At 35.7% G+C, this 21,740-nt stretch overlaps 1 protein-coding gene across 7 annotated transcripts in view; it reads right to left on the bottom strand.

Annotated features, from left to right (window-relative positions):
* Positions 1-21,740, bottom strand: part of LOC123869656 (CUGBP Elav-like family member 4) — an 895,280-nt gene that overhangs the window by 273,126 nt on the left and 600,414 nt on the right. The gene's annotated exons all lie outside the window — the stretch shown is intronic.

The following is a 21,740-nucleotide window of genomic DNA, read 5'->3' on the forward strand; positions in this document are numbered from 1 at the left end:
CTTTCAAGCATAATAATGAAATAATAAAAAATTGAAGAATCGAATTCATATGAAAGGAAAATAATAAAAAAACCAAATTATCCAAGTAAAACTTTATTTAAATTAATTCATATTTAAATAAAACAACTTAAATCTCATAATTTTTTTAATGTTTTTTAAGTTAATTTACAGAATATGCAAGAACTTAAAATAAAATTACAATAAAATAACGTACAGTAAATTAATAAAAAATACATAATGCCTAATTTTAATTATTATTTATTAAATTAATCAATAATGACCTAAATTATATTTCATTAAAGTGAAGTAACATAATAGACAGTAAATAAAAAATATTATAAGTAATTTAATAATTCCATAAATTTTTCCAAGAAACTAAAATAATGATAAATAATCTTTTATTTAAATGATTTCAGTAAGTATTTATAATAATTAATCAACTCCTATTTAATAAGGTATCGTAATTATTCTACAACAAGTCTTTTTATTTACTGTTTGTGTAGTTCTTGAAACGTAAACATGATGCGTCACGCAAAATAAACAAAAATCATGTGGCTGTTACAACTTCATCATAGAGCTCACTTTTTGTGCATCCAAACAAAACAATAAGTTAAAAGCATCACTTTTCTGAAATCAAAAAGAAAAATAAAATTATAAAGTTAAACTGGTAAAATATAAACATTAAAATATCAATTGAAATATTTACTATTTGTAACTTTACTTACAATAACAGGCGGCGGATATTCAACTTTTGCCGAACGCAAAATATCTACGAGATGAACCATATGGACAGATAAATTAGTCCCAATATAAACGAAACTGATAAAAAGCTAAGTCGACGGGAGGTTGACGCGTTCGTGCGTCAGTTGGGGCGGAGCGGTACGTGCTACTCGCGCGGCGGCCGGACTTTGACTGAGAGGCGCGCGAAGGCACACGCACGCGGGAGAGGGGGTACGCACTCACGCAGCCGTGACAGCCAATCGCGTGCGTGAGTCGCGCGCACCCCCGCACCTCAGGCCCCGCCCCGCGCTCTCCGTCACCTCACAATCGATGCCCTATATTGCATTAATTATTTAGGAAACACGCAATGAGATAACACGAGGTGGCAGATAAGGGATCTACGGACTTTAAATAAATCATCGAGATTTAGTTTTTTTTTTTAGTTTAGTTGGATGCAAGCGGAGAGCTGGGTGGCATGATAACGCATTATTCATGATGTCACGTCGGGTCGCATCGCTGTGATTGTTTTTTCTATTTAGTCGAAATAGGAGTTTGCTTATAGTAAACAATGTTTTGTAGTGCTGCGTAATATTGTGCGCAAGTTATTATGGGTTTCAGGTAAGTAGGTACCTATTATGGGGAAAGTATAGATAATTTATAAACTAGTTACACCATTTTTCGCAATACCTACGCAATAAAGATAGTGAATGGCCCTCTCGTTAACGTTAATTACTGGGTACAATGAGTTTCTTAGTACTTTTCGCAGTAAAAGAGGAGTTATGATAGTAAAGTAGAGTTGAAGTAGAGGCATTTTAATTTTGTCTGCTTATTATTTGCATAAAAAGGTGGAGTTGGTTCCTAATTAAAATTTTAGGCCTCTCCATATTTATTAGTTTCTCATAGAATAGCCAGTAGGCAAAATAATTCACTTAAGTAGATAGACCTTATGTATTTTACACAAAAGTTCAGTTTATTGTCTAAGAGTTCATGTCCTAGTATCTTCGTGCCAAGGTCATGTCAAGACCTTTACAAGTTAGAAACCGTAATTTCATGCTTTGTAAGTGGGATTTGGCCTTCATTTTTATAGGTTTTAAACCTAGACCACTTTAAGGCTTGTCAATACATACCTATCTTCATAACCAGATTTTGGTTAGTTTACAGTTAGGTTAACCTACCTCTACCTATGTAAAATCCATTAGGTATACCATAACCATACCATAAGGTATTTTTGACCATAAAGTCAAAAATGTAATTGAGTAATAGGTACGTACCTACTTACCTATACCGAAATTAATCATTCAGGCCGATATTATTATGAAAATATTAGGTACGATCTTTTGGAGCATGGTGTACTTTTTAAGACCTACCTACTGTATAGGTAGAAACATCGAATATATTACTTATTAGGTGAGTAGGTACTTGCTACCTATTTTTTTTATCATGTATCTACCTACCTATAGAGTAAATGAAATTTTGAAATTTTAGCCGCTCTTCTAGCTGGTCTAAATTACTGCACACCATTGTTTACACATTACAATTCCACGCCACGTTGGTATGAACTCTGAATCCCATGTAACGCTCATAGGTTTTTTGACGCTAGTGAAAAATGCTATGGAGCCGCCGTATACCTATTACCTACATACGCCGTATACCTACTTTCTAGTAGGTACTTTTTGAATGATATACCTATTTCTTCGAAGAATACATAAGTTGGTAGGTGAGAAATGGGCGAGAAATTCGTAATTTAATTTTCTTTTCTTTCGTCGCTAGACATGATGATAGACAGTGACAAAAAAAGGTCGTCCCGCTGATTTTTGGAAACAAGCTTTGTCTCTTATTGTAGACCTCCAAAATCCAACTTTTGCACCTAAAAATGAATAGGTAACTTAGTTCAATCTATGATAGTGACAACTGACAACCCTTTTTTTCTCATTTGAAAACTTTTGAAATCAGGTAAGTAGGTACTTGTTAGATATATGGTTGTGTGGCCAGTTGTGACAACGCGTACCTATCAATCGATGCGTTGTTAAGCAACGTTGACCCAAGTCGGTAGCTGGATGGGTGACCATTTTGGAGGTCCAAATTTGGCCATTCGTGTCCTCCGTGCCTTGGAAAGCACGTTAAGCCACCGATCCCGGTTCTTATCACTACCATCTGAGTCCTTATCGAACTCTCATTCTCTTAGTGAGTTATATGCGGAAGGATCTGGGAACCCACCACACTATTATCCCAAGAGAACTGCCATTATGTGATCAATGAAGGAGTCACGACTCTCAGCAATGAGAAATACGACTATAAAAAAGAAGATATAGGACAGCAGGCAGAGCATTATAGCCTCGAATATACCTAAACAGAATATTATGGTACCTAGCCGTGCACAATGCCTTGTATCAAACGTCGGGGTCATGTACGTCTTAATGTCTGAGCACACATCAAGATTCAGCCGTCGTCACCTGCGAGCGGACGACGTGTCGCGAATACCAAACAGATGTGCATCAGAAGAGACATCTACAGATCTACAGGACATAAATTAATACGTGTACAGATGCTTGGACAATTAGCTGTATAATACTCCTATATTGGTGGTTATTCTGTTGTTGGGTATTGTTCTTTAAATTTTAGGGCTTTGTACCTCAAGAGAAAAACCGGCCAAGTGCGTGTCACACTCGCGCACTGAGGGTTCCGTACTCGGGTATTTTTTCCAACGTTTTGCACGATAAATCAAAAACTATTATACATAAAAATAAATAAAATTCTGTTTTAGAATGTACAGGTAAAGCCCTTTCATATGATATCCCACTTGGTACAGTTATCTTATTTTGAAAATTAAAACACATTTTACCTAATTTTTTTAAATGATGTAACCACTTTGGATTTTTCAGATTTATTCCTGTACGTGTGCTATAAGACCTACCTGCCTGCCAAATTTCATGATTCTAGGTCAACGGTAAGTACCCTATAGGTTTCTTGACAGACAGACAGTCAGAAAGACAGACAGACAGACAACAAAGTGATCCTATAAGGGTTCCGTTTTTCCTTTTGAGGTACGGAACCCTAAAAATCCCGCGGGAACTGTTTGGTTTCGGGCATAAAAAGTAGACTATGTCACTATCCGACCTGGATAGTGCCTTTTAACTATACCTACCTACCCGTGCAAAAACACGTCGATCCGTTCGTTGCTTCGATGCGACGTGACTGAAGGACAAACCTACAAACCAATAAACCTACAAATAAACACACTTTCGCATTTATAATATGGGTAGGGATTTTAACTAACTATAGATATACCTAAATAGCTTTAACTTAGAAATTCGTAGTATCTAGGCATCTCACCTTTCTTAAGATACCGGCTCGTCCCCTTTGGAATGCATCCAATTCCCGCCCTCCCAGGAGTGGGGGGGGGGGGATACTTCTATTTGTTTGTCCCAGTGCCTTTACCTTTGTAATAGTAAAAGTTTTAACAATGGTATCAAAGCAGACCATCTTATTATAAGTAAGAAAATTAGAAAAAAAAATAGGTAGGTACGTAGGTAATTTTGGTACGAATTGATATAGGCAATCCGTTGGTTATAAGAACAACACTAAATAAGTAGGTACTTATAATAATAATCAATGTAAACACTTTACTCGTTCAGCAAAACATAAGCAATGGAAATAGACAATTTTCAAAATATAATAATGTAGACTCTATTTTTAATTAGGTAGGTAGTTAGGTAGGCCATAAAGCACAAGTAAAGGAAAATATCCTAAAACCGTGAATTTGTGGTTGCATGACAAAAAAAATAATTAAAATGTGGTCATGAACAAATAATTAGAATTTTCAGAGTAAGATAACTGTACCGAGTGGGATATCATATGAAAGGGCTTTACCTGCACATTCTAAAACAGATTTTTCTTTATTCTTAGGTATGATAATTTTTGATATAACGTGCAAAACATAGAACCCTCGGTGCACGAGCCCGACTCGCACTTGGCTAGTTTTTTCCTTTTGAGGTAGGTACGGAACCCTAAAAACCAATGTTTTACCGAAACAAATCATTTATTAGAAATAACATTATTACCTAAGTAAGTATATATCAAATTCTACCAAAATCGATAGCTACATAAAACGCTTTGCACCAATATACCATTACGAACCACTTCGATAAGTGAAGTTAAATCGTATCGGAGGATTGTGAGCGTTGACCATAAGAGGGTTGGTAATCCCCTAGAAGCCTCTACGGACCTTTCAAACTTCGGGGTATTTGTTTATGCATACGTTGCTGATCGATGGAATCATTCGGTGGCCATGTTTTGGATATTCTGCTATATCTCTCTTTCTTTATATTGTATTCCTCATTTCTGAGGGTCGGCATCCTTTCATTTCAAGTCAAAATCAAATTCTTTATTCTAATTGGGTACCATGTACAAATGATTGAATTTGTAAGACAATGACGTAATAGCGCTTGTTAAATCACTAGGTCTTACAAAATCAAAAGTCGAATCGACACCGTGTCTTTGAAGCTAAATAAACACGACTGTTGCTTCCAAAGCAGTATTTTTATTCATTCTTACATGGTCAAATAAAAACCATTATCTATTATCATGTTTCAAAATATCAGTGGTATAATTTAATCACTGAATTTACGTTTACACTCAGGCCGTATTTGAGAAATCACAGAAGCTTAAAATAACTGGGGTTTGAAAGGTCAAAAGTCGCGTCGGCACCGTGTCGTTGGAGCTAAACAAACACGACTGTCGCTTCCAAAGCAATATTTTATTCATTACATGATCAAATGAAAAGCAATGCGATCGAGTTTCAAAATCTAAAGTTGTACTTAATTGATGGGTCTGAATTATTCAGCCGTTCGCGTTCGCTTGATTTACTTTAAGGTCATTTTATTACATTTGTTAGCAGAATTTCAATTTCAAAGAGTAAATTTGTTTTGACGGGTGCTTCCAGCGTGCTTCTATGGTCGGTAATATCCTTGCAAAATGTGTCTGACATTCAGAATTGTGGATTGTGGCTGCATAATTTGATAGGTGCCGAAACTCTTTTATGTTTAACTAGGTTATTCTCGTAACTTCGTCCGCGTGGATTTAGGTTTTTAAGGATCCCAGTCTTTTTTTTTAGGGTTCCGTGCCTCAAAAGTAACACCATTATAGAATCACATCGTTGTCTGTCTGTCCATCCATCCTTCGTGTCAACCTATAAGGGTACCTACCTCATATTAAAAGCAAAATGGTTCAAGTTAGGATTTATTAACTGTAGACCAAAATATTCACAGAATTGTGAATACTAACTAAAACAAATTTGCTTCTTTTTGGCAGTCAAAGTTTAACGGTAAAACATGTATTACAATACCTGTCATACAACTGGACATAAGTACTGAGTGACCTTAGCATATTGTGAGTAACGGAAAGTAATATGCCTTTTGTCCTGATGTCGAATCCTTTCAATGCTTCAGAACTCAGATCCTCTAAGACTCTACTGTGTCAATGGATGTAATTAGTTACTTTACTATCGGGTGACCTCTCTCATCTTACCGACTGACCTAATTAAGCTAGAAAAATATAAATAGGAACTAGGTCACCTGAGTTTTACCGTGAGAAATTTACAACAGAGCAACATACTTAGTTTGACATTGTGGCATGTCACATGGCCGCATGGTAGGCATCCATCAGGCAAAATAAATCCAAAATAAAGCAAACACCAACTTTAGAAGATCCAATATTTTCAAAGGTAAAATCTAAATATATAATAAAAGGAAAAGTGTGACTGACTGACTCACTGACAGTGACAGACTATTCTCTGATAGTCTATTATTGATGATCTATTAACGCACAGCTCAAACTACAGGACAGATCGGGCTAAAAGGCATGCAGATATAGGTCGTAGACATCTGATAATAAAGGATTTTTGAAAATTCAGCCCTTAGGGTGTAAAATAGGGGTTTGAAATTTATGTAGTCCACGTGGAAGAAGTTCCGGGCATAAGCTTCTTAAAATCTTTTGCGTGTATTTCTTGACTCTATAATCTTTGAAGTCTTTCTTCTGTGTCGTTTTTCCGTATACTTGAGAAGCGTGATCTCTTTCTATTAATCATAAACATAAGTTTGATCAAGTCTCTTATAGTTTGTGGTAAAAAAAAAATAACCACTTAAAACTAACCATAAAATGCCAAAAAAGGTTTATAAAGAGGCGGCATCTTATTTATTGATAGCATATTATGTGCTTATAAATTTTAATAAAGCCCGAGTTACGGAGGACTATAAAAAGGTAGGAACAGGCAAAAAATGATACGCATTACTCACAGAGCGCTGGCTTAATACGGAGCCTCCCTTTAATATTGGTGCAAGGAAACGAGCGTAACTCAGGACCCTAATTTGAGAGGACTCTTTTACTCCCAGGTTTTACAATTTGATTGAGTTTTATTTTTTAAATAACGATATTGATGACGTTGGTAATAAGTGACCTCTTTTATTTTCCATTTTACTCTTTGTGTCTGCATTCAATTCTTCTTATTCTTGTTACTGTCCGCTACTGGAATTACTATGATCATCATCTCATCGTGCAACGTTCTGTCCTTCGCCAAACGAAAAAGTTGTGCTTAGTTGACTGTCTTTAGGAGATGCTAAGCCATGATTTTCTCTTTCCATTAATTTTGGCTAATGATTGGTTTGGCAATTTGTCAAATAATAAGTTGGAAGAACCAGTAGGTACCTAGATTTTAAAATCCCAAGGTAGATACTAGATTGCGATAAGATTGGCAGACTTCTAGCGCGCTCCCCAATGCCTGCCATACAAACGAAGTTCGGTTCTCATTTGTATAGTCAATCAATCAAACGTAACTAAAAGTAGATATGTTATAGATACCTACGATTATATCTGTGTTTGTGGTTTTCCAGATTTCCGTAATGCGTAGTTTCAAAGTTACCTGCACAAACATTTCTATGTGGGTAGGTAAAGCGTGCTAGAGTTACTTCTCTTAAGCATTAAGGAATAAGTCCTTTTCTCTCCAATAAGCATCAAGTTTGTGCTAGGAAGTACAACAATGGTGGAATGCTTGGGGTTCGAACCAATGACCTTTCTTTCAGTCAACTCCTTGACTGTTGAGCTATAGAGACAGATTTGTGTGTCCATGCCTTTACGTTTCCAAATACAAACGAGAGCATCCTACAGTTCGGATTCGTTATAGTCCCACGTCGATCATAGAGCTTGTTAAAAGTTATCCGAATAGAAAAAAGTTATAAGGATCGTAGACAGCCCCGATCAAAGGACAAATTTAACTTTTCCGTTCTATTTAACTATTTTTTACCTGACTACGGCGATGTTAAAGGAGGGTTATGATTTTAGCACGAATAAAATATTAGTATTTTTTTTAAGTTTACCATTGTGATGATTTGGAAGTGAACCCGTGTTCAGTGTGGGCCAGAGATGTTCTTCAAAATATGACAATAATTAAGTTGTAGGGAGTAAGAATGAAAAGCCAACTCCCAATAAATTCGAAGCGAGACAAAACCAAAATACGTGTATAAGAAAGGAGAAGAAAATAATATCCCTGCAAAAGTGGATAAGAAAAACACAGAATTAAGTACTCACTGTAATTATTATATCGGGCAAACTTTGGCGATGACGCACAAGTTTAAATTAGTTTGTTTTATACAAGTGGAGCGATCGATTCGAAAGTTTTCGCATAGGTTAATTAGGTTCGCGAATTTCGGGGGTTTGCTTTGAAAAATATTTGCTTGATCCTACTAAAATAATATTATGAAATGATCCCTAAATATTTACAAGCCAAAGTTCTGAGGAGGTTATGCGAAATTAATTTGGAACCGGAACAGCGTCGAGGAGCTACGTCTAAAAGGTTCCGTTCATATTTTAATTTTAGATACCTTTTTATTACACGCTATTAGTGTTCTGATCTAGTTTTACAAAGCTCAAAAGCCTTATGATTTCAAATAATGAACTTGAGCTAAGTTAAACTAACTGGCCCCTAGATTTGAATCGTCATCATAGTCAAGTGATTCCTTGAGCTTGAATAATTTTCTGATGAAATAGTACTACGTGTAGTTTGATATAGTGAAAGACGCTTTGACGTAACCCTCGGAAATAAATATCGTTTAAAGAAACCTGCATAATGTTTAATTAATCTTGATGAAAGGATAAAAATTGCAAAAGAGACCAACCAGCTTCAAGCAAGATTGAATAAGCAACGATAAAATGCGCGTAGACCGTAAAAGTTCCACTAGATATCAAAAGATATTCCAAGACAAATTCACCTGTTAATAAGAAAGGCTACATATTGTTGGTAACCGGTACAAAATTGCCTGCCTCATAAAATATTGTGACATCAAATTTCTATGAAGAGTGAATATGAAATTTATTACTAACTCTATACTGAGACCGGTAAATTGGCTTTTGGATCTGGAAATTGGTAAATGTTGAATTGGTAGTTTTTCAGACTCAAATAGACTTTTATGCCTGGAGGCAAATGGTGAATGATGATATAGTTAGAAATAGGTAGGTTGTGGTGTGAAACATTTGAGAAAAGGTAGATTTTAATGAATACGCCTCGATTTATTAAGGCAGCCTATGATTCACCTATTTTCTTTGATTTCACGTCACCCATAGCCTAATATTCGACATAATATCGATTTAGGATCAAACTGAGAGTTCCTTCACTCTAATTCACGTATGCAATACTAGCTGATGCCCGCAACTTCGTTCCCGTGGGAACTCTTTGATTTTCCGGGATAAAAAGTAGCCTATGTGCTAATCCAGGATATTATCTATCTCCATTCTAAATTTCAGCCTAATCCGTCCAGTAGTTTTTGCATGAAGGAGTAACAAACATACACACACACACACACAAACACATACAAACTTTTTCCTTTATAATATTAGTGTGATTACAATGTTTTCATACAAGTTCTCTATGCACCAATCAAATCTTTTTGCTTGACCTTTTTCCCCCTTAAAAATGGCGTCTGCAAGCCCGAGACCCGGTGTCTAGTTGCTTTTGAAGAATCGAGCAACTTATTACTGGGACGTTTACGAATGTTCAGCTCTGTTTTTGCCTGGAATTTTTGCGGCGTCTAGTTAAATTTTGGATATATGCATCTGCCATTTTGAATTTTACTCCTCAAGGTTTAAGTGTCAAAATTGAATGCACCAAGTTTTAGAGAACACAAGCAATCATTATGTTTTTTAAATTGGTTCCTAGCTTACAAAGGGAATGGGGAATACAGTTAGTATGTAAGTCGGAAAAATTGCCGGAATCAGCTCTAAAACAAAAGATATTTCCTTGAATTTAAACAAGTCTCTGAACTTTTATAATAAGAGTCATTAAAATTAAGTGGCGTATTTAATACACAGGTGTAACTTAGCTATGGCTTATTGGACAAAGTTTTATTTAAGAAGAAAAACTTAAGTCACCATTTGTTATTAAAAAAACGTTTGTTAATCCCTTACTGAGCCGTGCAGGCATCATTACCATTATTCATTGCCATTATTATTAACCGATAGGCTGGACATAGGTCTGGATTCTTGCGCTGCTTTAATCCAGCGGCTCCTTGCAACTCGTTTCATGTCATCTACCCAGTTAGTGGGGCTCTTCTACTTCCGACTCTGTGCATTCCTGTACGAGGTCGCCATTTGAGCACCTTGAGACCCCAATGTCTATCGGTTTTTCGAGCTATGTGCTCTGCCCATTGCCTTTTCAGCTTTGCATTCGCTTTTCTGCCAAGCTACGTCTACGTCAATTACTCTAGTACGGATCATTTCTGACTTATCACATACTCAGAAACTCTAAGCGTAGCTCTCTCCATCGCCCGCTGAGCGACTCTGAGCTTTCCTATGAGATCCATAGTTAGCGACCATGTTATTTATTAAGTTTCTTACTAAGTTAAAAACAGTCTTAGTGCACCTTGATTAAGAGAACTTAATTTAACTTAGTCGTTGGGTGATAGCATTGATCCCAAGTCTGGAAATTGGACTTGGTTTAATGTTCATTAGTAATTTTACTGAACATTTGGAACCTTGAACTAGTGTTAGTTCAAGGTCCCAAATTTTATCTTTGGAAACTGCCGGATTCAGCAAACCATAATTTGTAATGTAACCATCGCTTTTTCTAAGACCTCGTAGCTTTAATTTTAAGTTTGCGTAGTTAATTATCACCATTAGGCACATTGATTATTATCTTACGAATTCAACAACTGGAAATCAAAGAGTGTACCTACTTTGAATCAACATTATTAAATTTTCTGGGTGGTTAACAGAAACTGTCAAAATGTGTCATAACCACAGGTCCTAAACGTATGGACTGGCTTTTATTTTTGAATAAGTATGTAATTTTCACTGCATTATGTAAAATATTCTCTTGCATTATATATTTTATACATATGTATTTTAACATTTATAAAGACGTTCCGTTTACATTGGTAGTCTGCTAAAGGCGAAATGGGTCGAGGTTGGATCGTGAAGCATTCTGTGAGGCTCACTTTATCCTGCATTAGGTTTCTATACATGTGAATGTTACGTACAATGTAAGTTGTTTGGCTTTATTATCCTTATATATTACGACACAAAATTAAAACCTGACTACTTTATTCTTAACATCAAATGGAAGTACAGCATCTTTTTAGAATTAATAATTATTGTATAACAAAAAAAAAACTTCAGTGATAATGTATGTTTTTGTGTTTTGTTGCAATAAATATTTAGATGTTCCACTAGGTTCTACTAGTCCTACTACTAACATTATTGAAACTGGAGATTTTTTTAACAATAGAAACCACGACATTTTGTGTTTAATTTCAACTTTTCGTTGAACTGCATGTTAAAAATATATGATTAGTTAATGACTTATAATCATATAATATTTTAAACAACTATAAAATATGCCATCTTAAAATGGTTCAGCACTAGGTATATTATGCTAGAGGGTTTGATCATATTTTCTAAACCAAATCTAAACTAATTTCTTATTCGAAATTCTAACCAATCGGGATCACCAAAGTCACTGATACCATTAACGGATGCTGAAAGATCCAGTATAACCGAATTCCGTGCTAATTAAATCTCTCTTTATGCTCTGTCGGATTAATTCCTACTCGGGCTTAACCGTTGCCATGGCGACCTTTGCCGTATTAGCCGTTTCAAGATAATGCACTTGTTATCTTGAACATGGTTCGTAAAACATAAGGGGTGAATTGATATGGCTTCATAAATTTTAAACTTCCTTTCGTTACTGTGTTCCTGGTACTTGAACAGAAGGATAGAATCCTGTTTAACTTATCACCATCATCATCATTATCATCAAGCGATAGAAGTCCACTGCTGAACGTTGGTCCCTTATAGGGACTCTCACACGCCACAGGTATCTATGTATTTTGAAAACAATTAGACTCAGTGGCGTCACTAGATTTACTCACTAGATTTGCTCGTCATGCAAGTAGGTACATGACCATGAATGCTATTTCCTGTAAAAGTTTGAAGAGTTTTAATTTTTTTTAACTAAATAATATATAGACTATGTTAGGAGTTTCCCCGATGGATAAGATCTGAAATGAGGACATCCGCAGGAGAACCAAGGTCCAATAGCCCAAAACTAATAGCAAACTGAAGTGGCAGTGGGTAGGTCATGCCTGTCGTAGAGGCGATGGCCGTTGGAGCCGGAAAGTCCTTGAGTGGAAACCGCGTGTAAGCAAGCGTAGTGTGGGTTGCCCTCCAGATGCTGAAAGAAGCTGGTAGGAAGTGACTGGATGAGGAAGGCTGAGGATCGGATGTGGAAGCGCTCTTTGGGAAGGACCATGTCCAACAGTGGACGTCCATAGGCTGATGATGATAATGATGAATATATAAATGCGCTTGACTGCAATCACACCAAATAGTAGGTGATGATGCAGCTTAAGGTAGAGCAAGGGGAAGTGAGTACTTCGTACAAGTCCATGGCATTAAATGATATAATGTTATTATGAGAAAAACTATGTAAGTACTTTTGTTCGAAAATAAATAGGACTGGACAATATAAAGTCATGAAAATCATAAAAGACCCTTAAAAGAACTTTCAAAAAAGTAAAAAAAACTATCTCATTCGAAACAAGTTCATAATCATCCACATTTCTCAAAAAAAAAGTACAAAAGTAATCCAAAAACTACGATGGCCAAAAAAATTCGCAAGCCACGTCATTTACTCTTAAAAGTATGAGTATCATTACATTTGGCATTTACCCGCATTTTTAGATTTTTCAGCTCTTATAACTTAGGGATTAAGGTTCATAATGAGGTTATATCCACACCGTATTAGGAAAAGTCCAGTATGTCACATTGGACCGGACCTGTTCACTTGAAAATGAAACCAATTACGGGTTTGGTGCAAATAATGAGAGATAGAGTTTTTATGATACTTTAAATATGGTCGAGCACATATTTTAAAAGTTTGAGGAACTGCTACAAGTTTTCACGCTTAGTTTTAGTACAGCCACCCTATCCAAATAAAACAAATAAAAAGTACTGTATTCTAGGAGCACAAAGAAAAACTTTCCAAAAATCCGACAATGCATCACATCCGTCTATAGAAAACTATTTAAATGATTCCCGCAATCCTGCGTTAAGTGATTTAGGGTTTTTAACATGGAGACTCTTTGATTTTCCGGAATAAAATGTACCGTATGTGAGTTTTCGGGATGCCAGCTATCTCTAAAAGAATGAATTTTATTGTATCAACAGTGTACAGGTTTATATGTTATAACTACTTAGTTACAATATGAAAAGTTCCAAAAGTTTGCTAGGTACTATGTGACGTGCAATACTATGAAAATTAGAGTAGTTTAGTGCAGTTTATCGTTAAAATTGGTATACCTAACCAGACGGCCATATGAAGGAAGCAGATAGGTAGGCAGACAGACAGTAACTTTATATTATTACTATTTGATTATACTCTTATTATTCAAACTGAAAGCAATGTATAAAATTGGAGTTTATGTGTAAAATATTATATACAAACCAACTGTGTTTTTATAATTTATTTAAATAGATCTTTTGTGTAACACTTCTTCATATTGATAAAAAAGGGAACAAAATAGTTATTAGAGATACACAATTTTTGTTATTTAAATTCTTTAATATTGTCAAAAAATACAGTGAAGAAAAGACAAAATAACTATTGAATTAATTGACAGTGATAAGCAGACAGACGGACGGACAGAGAAAGTCGCACCATGAGAGTTCAATTTTTCGATTTCGGTACGGAACCCTAAAAATGATTAAAAATACAGCGAAGAAAAGGCGAAATAACTATTGAATAGAAACAATAAATCGCTCTCAACTTGAGGCGTTATTCTTTCTTTGCACTTAGTTCCCGGCGTCCGCTTTCGATTGCCGTAACTATTGATTCCCGACTCTTTATTCCGACATCTGCAATATCTTAATCGAAAATAAGTATAAATAGAAGATTTTTTTTAATTATTTATTATACTAGCTGACGCTCGCAATGTATCTACGCGGAGGTACAGGTTTTTCAGTAAAAACCAACAAACCGACAAATCACAAACAAACACACTTTTGTTTTTACAATATGGGTAGTGATTAGATAAAGTTCTAATGCAATTTAACAAGTGTAAATTAAAAATTTATAACACCCCCGACAAGTCAAGGTTACAGTAACTAGTCCAAAGTATCTGAGTTTTCCAAAACATAATTTTCAAATAAATAATCATAATTATATCTAGATCTAGGCAATGTCGATCTTGACAGCTTGACATTTGTCAATTGACCTAAGGGTTATCTAACCTTCTTTTCTACAAGAAAACTTGAAAAGAGCTGATAACTTTTAAACGGCTGAACCAATTTTTTTGGATTATAGCTAAGAACACTCTCGATTAAGCCAAGCCACCTTTCAAACAAAAAAAAAAGTAAATTAAAATCGGTTCATTCGTTTAGGCGCTACGATGCCACAGACAGATACACAGATACACAGACACACAGATACACACGTCAAACTTATAACACCCCTCTTTTTGGGTCGGGAGTTAAATGTTGGCTCCAGCTTAAAACACGTGCGTTTAAATACTGGATACCTATTCTAAACCATACATAAATTCACAAATATAATGTAAATAGCTTAGTTACTCATACTTTTTTACGTGGAAACTTTATCTTCCATACGTAACTAAATATCTAGCTCAAGAGTAGTATCTAAAAAGTGTAGTTAATTTCCCTAACAATGCCTTCAGGTTTTTACCGAGACACACAACGGACTTTTCTCTATTTAACTTTTCAACGCAAAATCGAATTTTCACGGGAAAGCGAACGTACTGCGTTCGCACTTAGCACCAGTGCAGGTCAGCGACTTTTTATCGTGTTGAATTTATACAAAAACTTGCCATGACAGAGCCACGTGACAAACACATGAGCCGTGATGAACCATATTAAAAAACAAAAAAAAATACGAAAACATTATGATATTGGTCTTAACTTTTAAACGAATAAATAATAATATGAATTACTTGTTCTTTGTTAGTTAATTTCTAACGAGTTTGGATATCCCGATCCCTAACCTTCAACCGGACATAATCTGAGTTTATTAACGAAATACTAAAAATGGAAAAAAAACTGTTTATAACTAAGAGATTAGTAATGAAACTTGTAACAAAACCGCGAGGCTTCACCTACACCGGCAGGCTACAAGTAAAGGCTATGAAACGAAGATCGGCCGTCGTGGCAGCGTGGCAAAGCGTGTTAAATATGATAGTATTTCAAAATTTTCATTCTTTAATTTCACGTCACCCCTAGGGCTCAATCCATCCATGCTATATATAAATGCGAAAGTGTATCTGTCTGTCCGTCTGTCTGCTAGCTTTACACGGCTCAACATTTAAACCGATTTTGATGAAACTTGGTACAGAGTTAGCTTACTCAAGGATGGACATAGGCTACTTTTTATCCCAGAAAATCAAAAAGTTCCCACGAGATTCTTTAAGACCCATCTGTTTAACCGATTTATATGGTTACAAAGGTAGCTTGCATCCCTGACACTGACTTAGGCAACTTTTTATCCCGAAACATCAAAGAGTACCCACGGGATTTTTAAAAACCTAAATCCATGCGGAAGAAGTCGTGGGCATCATCTAGTACTTTACATTTGACAGATCAGGATCAAACCGAGAGTTCTCTCACTTTAGTTAACTCTGGTATTGCGATATTTTATCGTGCGATCATGTCGCTTATGTACGCAAAATTTATGCAAAAAGAAGTTAGCACGAAACAATGCACTCGTCACGTGGGGTTTGGACAAAATCCTATTAAATTAGAAATAGAATGGAGAATCTCGTGTCTCTACCGCTATTCTGTAAACAGACTTTATTGTTTCGAACGCTTTCAGTCATATTGTTTGCGGCGCGGAACAACGTTGAAATTGCTTTAATTTGCACTAATTTGTAGAGAATACTAGCGTTTATTTACTTTTTATGTGGCTCTAACTGAGTTCCGGACAAAACGTTGTAAATCAACGGTGTAAATAAAGTCAGAGATGCATACAATATTATGAGTTGACCGAGTTGTCCACTACCACTGCAGCTTACTAATATTATTACTATTGCAAGAATGAGTCTGTCTGTGTGTTTATCTGTCTGTAATCTTTTCGCGACCGTGCAACTGATTTTGACATATCGTGCTACAAAGACTTGCGTCCGGGAGACTAAAGTTAGATGAAATTTTAATCCTGAAAATCTAAGAGATCTCACGGGTTTTTCAAAATAATCTAAATCCATAAGGACAACGTTGCGGGGTATCATCTTGTCTTTTTATAAAACTTCCCAAAAAAAGTGTAATGATTTTAGGATTCATGTGCATGAGTACCTATTATGTGAATTTCTTTATTCCATCATAACTTCTAGATGCCGAAACAGATTTGGATGTAGGGGATCCGTTAGAATTCTTAGATCATCACTGGACACAGATTTATAAGTTAAAAAAAGTTATATGGTAGTTGAATGGAGCCATTTGCAAATGTGTTTTTTTTTTTAATTTTTTGTTCTTCTTAGGCAAGGAAGTAGAGTTTTTAATGTATCTTATATATAATCTTATAATTAAGACTTGTATATTAAGTTGAATTGGCATTGGAAAGCTCATTTCTGTCGCAGAACTTATCACTTTTAGGCATCAATTACACCTGTAAGTTTTACATACATAAGTAGCTTACATGATTAACTTACGATATAACTAATTTAAACACTATTATGAGTGTCGTTGAGGTAAGGATTTAAAGACCCTTTAGTAAATTATTATAAAAAATATTCATATTGGACTATACTTAAAAGTGAGGATTAAAGTAGTATCGCACTGGTAGTATTTAATTCATTCTAAAGTTGAATGAAATTAAAATAGACTGTATTCTGCATAACCGCACTCAGCTACGCTGGTCTACGTCTGTAGCACTCGTAGTAGCGAGCTACGATTGCTACGAAACTCTCTCAAGAGGACGAGTCACTACGACTGCACTACGTGAATTAATTTTTTTTCATACATTTTTATCAATGAGTTTCTGCGTAGGTGTAGTACACGACAGGTTGACATGGCAACCGGGATGCGAGGGCGTCACCCCCCTCATACCCCGATTGCCATATTATCAATCTGTCGTGTACTATAATGTTGTGAAGCTAGTTCTTTTTATACGATCTCTCTATAAAGTGACCCCCACTAAGATAGGATTTTCAGAAATTCCATACAAGCATAACCAGAACGGGTCAGCTAGTTCGAAAACAAAGCGTTTATGCTATATAACTGGACAATCGAAGAATACGCGACCACTACGTGCCGACGAGCTGTGTGTGGGGATTAGTTGAAGCCTCCATCGAAGTGCAGCCTAGCGTTTGTGTGCCGATCTAATGAGAAACTGAATGTGCCAAATATAGAACTTCGACAAATTGTTTGCGATATTAGAAGCATTTTTACTCGACTACAACCCAAGTAACATTTTAAGATGGTTTAAGATTTAAGGTTAGCATTGGAAGGCAGAATTGCAGGCAAAAGAGCTCAAGGTCGCCAAAGACGCAAATGGTTGGACGATATAAGGGGGTGGACAGGGCTTAGTTACCCGAAGTTGAAAGAGGCGGCTTTAAATAGAGAAGCTTTACGGATGATGATCGCCAAACTTCGCGATGATGTTGATGATAATAAGATTTAAGCTGGCTATAGACTAACTCGGCGGTAGAAAGTGTCATACCAAAAATAACACCATCTTTCATTGAGAGTCGGTACCGTTTATCGGCGGGTGCGGCGCAATCAATTAGCCGCGCCCTGTCATACTATATGTTTACTCCCTCATTACTTACTGACCATGCCCACCTGCCCGCCTGCCCGAGCAATGTACCCCACTATTGATACAACGCAAACACTATTTTTGCTACTATGTTCTTGAGAAATGCTAAAAATACACTGACGTTAGTTCTGTAAGGAAAAGTACCAAATATAAGTTAAAAATTTCCTTAAAAATCCCTTTATCTTTTCCATTTCATTAAGTATAACTTCAATCAGTATTCCCAAAATGAAACACTTCAAATTTCATAAAGTTCAACCAATTGCAAGCCCTCAGTTGCAGTATATTATAACTTATATGCTATCAATGCCAGCCCTCTACTGAACACGGGTCATAAATGAGGAAGGTTTAGGCTATTATAGTCCACCATGTTGGCCAAGTGCAGATTTGCAGACTTTATACTTTACACACCTTTGAGCATTATGGAGATTCTTCAGGCATGCAGATTTTCTCACGATGTTTTCCTTCACAGTTAAAGCAAGTGATAATTTAACAGTTTAAAACGCCATAAATTCAAAAGTTGAAAACGGTCGGGATTGAGTCCCAGACCACCCCTCCAACTAGAAAGAAGGCCGATGTCACTAGGCTATCATCACTTTTTTAAATATTAGTAGCAGGTGCACATAAAATCATTTTTTTTACAAACTTTATACAAAGACTACGATATCATACTGATTTTATATTCTTACACTCCAGAACTAATAAAGACAATAATTTTATGTTCAAGCGAGCAAAAAATAATAAAGCAATATTAGTCTGAACCCAAAGGCAGCATTCCAACTGTCTGCGGCTTGCAATGAATAAATTTCCCTGATTAAGACATTAATTTCATCGCATCGCACAATCGCACCCGAATGGAGGTCGTCTGCGCTGGCAACACACGACCCCGCTTATTTTCACTTGATGAAATCAGTTAGACGTTAATTTGTATGAAAATTTTGTGCAAGATCGTCGAAACCAAGCAACTTTTAGTGCGCGATCATGAAAAATCTTAAGAACTACTGTAATATACTGGGCTATTTTCTTTTTTAGGTTAAAAGGGCTCTCTCCATTACTTACTCCATACAATCGCAGTCCCATTTTCATTTGAATATTAAGCAACCAAAGTCCATGAAATTTTGCAGACATATTCTAGAAACTAATATCCGTGCCTGTGGTGTTTTAGATTTTTCTAAAAATATTATGTAGTTTTAAAATTACAGGGGCTCAAAGATTTGTATGTGAATTTTTAAGACCGCGTTACTTTGAAACCGAATATTTTAACGGAAATCTGGAAACCCACAAACATAGATATTAGTTCCCGGAACGTTTCTACAAAATTCCATTGAGTATGATTGGCTAGTATTCCAATGAGAGCCGAACTACGTTTGTATGGAGTGAGTGACGGAGAGACCGCTCTTAACTGACAAGGTTACTGGAGTGCGCGAAACTTCTAAAAGGTATTTTTTAAATTTTTGTTTGTAATAAACCTACAGAGAACTATAGAGAAGAAAAATATATTAGTAACTTATATTTCCCGAATGGTATGCCACCATTTTCAAATATGAATATTTATTACGTTTTACCCGACTGCGGCAAAGCCAAAAGGAAGGGTTATTAGTTAATTTTTTCAGGGTTGTTTTTTTTAATTACAATTTTTATTTAGAGAATTTTTAATATCATAAGTTAACTTTAATCTACTCTATATGACGGTTCAAGACAAAAGCCGAGTTACCCAAGTTTATAAAAATATGCTAATGAAATTTTAGCTCAAGAAAATGACGCTTTCAACTTTCGTTCACCTTAAGCCAACTCTTCGTAATTACCGAGTTAAATGCAAATCAGTTAGCAAACTCTAAAAAAAAGGTAAAATTCTAAATAGGTACACAATTTTGTTACCTTTTGCATCAAACGAAAGAACAAAAAAGATACATAAAGTATGACGTGAACGTTTTAAAGTTCCTTGGCTACCTTTAAAGTAAGAAAGAAACCCTTAGAGCATCACTTCGTTATCTGTCTGTCTATAAAAACTCTTTTCTCAGAAACGTGTGGAAGTATCAAGTTGAAGTTAATTTGAAATACATCAACGCAATCAAGAGATACTGCCGTTTATGCTACTTACATATTTTGACACTCCCGAGGGAATCAAAACCCATAAATAAGTCACTTCCCGTTAACCTAGAATCATATTTAGCAAGAAGCAATATCTTATAGCACAAGTCCTAAAGGGAAAAATCTTAAAACTATAAATTCATAGTTACAAAATATTTGCTGTTGGACATAATTGGTAAATTATTTTGACAATTCATAAGCACTCGTAAAAAGTTTACGTGAATAAAAATATATTCTGTTCTATTCTTTAGCAACAAAATAACTGAGCTGCGATGTAGGTATATAGTTTATTATATTATGAGTTTGTATAGAGCAAAGCGCTTCCGCGTCGCGTTGCACAGCGCAGCGCAAATGCGTTTGGACCTTTACACGTATCCTTCCAAACTACGGAACCATTGGTGCGCAGGTACGATTCGCACTTGGCTGGTTTTTTATTTCAGTCCAAGTTAGATGATTAAGATATTTCACGAGACGTTTCAAAGAATTGCTCCCAGAAAGTTAGTCGAGTCTTTCTAATTGCACGAAAATTAGGTAGCTCACTTGAACAATTAGGTTCACATCTAGACGGCACATTTTTATCATAATTATTATGATTTCTGCTTTTTGCTTTGTGCTCTTTTGAATTCTTATAAAATGTACATTTAAAGACTTTTTAGGTCTTTTTAAATATTTTTATATTTACTTGGCGTCGTGTTCCTTTAAGAAATTTGATAACATTTTTTGCCAGAGAAAACTTGAAATATAGTTACTCTTTATATAGTCCTACAGCAAGGGGCTCAGATTTCTGTAATAGTTCAGTCAATATGTAAGGAATAATTAGATGCCCTCCGAAAAAAGACCTACCGTAATTTGACATAATGTATCGTTAGGGGGGCATGTCAAGAGGTCACAGGAAAAATAAAAAGGTCGCGCTGATTGCTGATTTTGAGAAATTCAAAAAATGAATAAAAACATTTGAAATGCTTTTTTCTTGGAAACTATTGGTTTTAGGAAAAAGTTTTTTAAATAAAAAATGTAGAGGGCATTGCGAACTACATTTTTGTCATTAGAGTGACGTCATCCGACTTGAAATACAAAAAGTAGAGGGCGCTAATGGATCAAAAAAGTGTTTGAACTATGGATCAAAAAAGTGTTGAAACTAATAGGCTCATGGCATCACAGCTCTATTAATATAAACGTAACATGTCTAAATAATAAAAGCACTGAAGAATAAAATCCATAATACTATGGTTCATGTCCGAACTATCCTACCATTTTGAAGGCGGTATGAACAATACCCAGTTATATTGTAGTGCACTTCATATCTACAATCCGTCCAAATGCTCCGTCCACTTTATCCGCATTCAGGCTCTTGGCTGCTCCATGCAAATCTTCTTAACCGACTTGCCGATAAGATTCTACTACTATAACAATGCCGAAAATACGGACGAAATTCGGCATACCATTTGTGGTATTTAATCTTACCATTTATTTATTTCAATATATACAAAAGTGTGACCATTTTCCTATTCGAATCTTTTCACATCCTAGCCATCGAAGCGATCTTGATAGGCCCAAAGGTACTCGTGGCTTGCATTTTAGAACGAAAAGGCTACTTTCGTATACCAGGTTATTCAGAAGGGTCAAGGGT

The sequence above is a fragment of the Maniola jurtina genome, chromosome 11 (genome assembly GCF_905333055.1).
Source record: "Maniola jurtina chromosome 11, ilManJurt1.1, whole genome shotgun sequence".
Taxonomy (NCBI): domain Eukaryota; kingdom Metazoa; phylum Arthropoda; class Insecta; order Lepidoptera; family Nymphalidae; genus Maniola; species Maniola jurtina.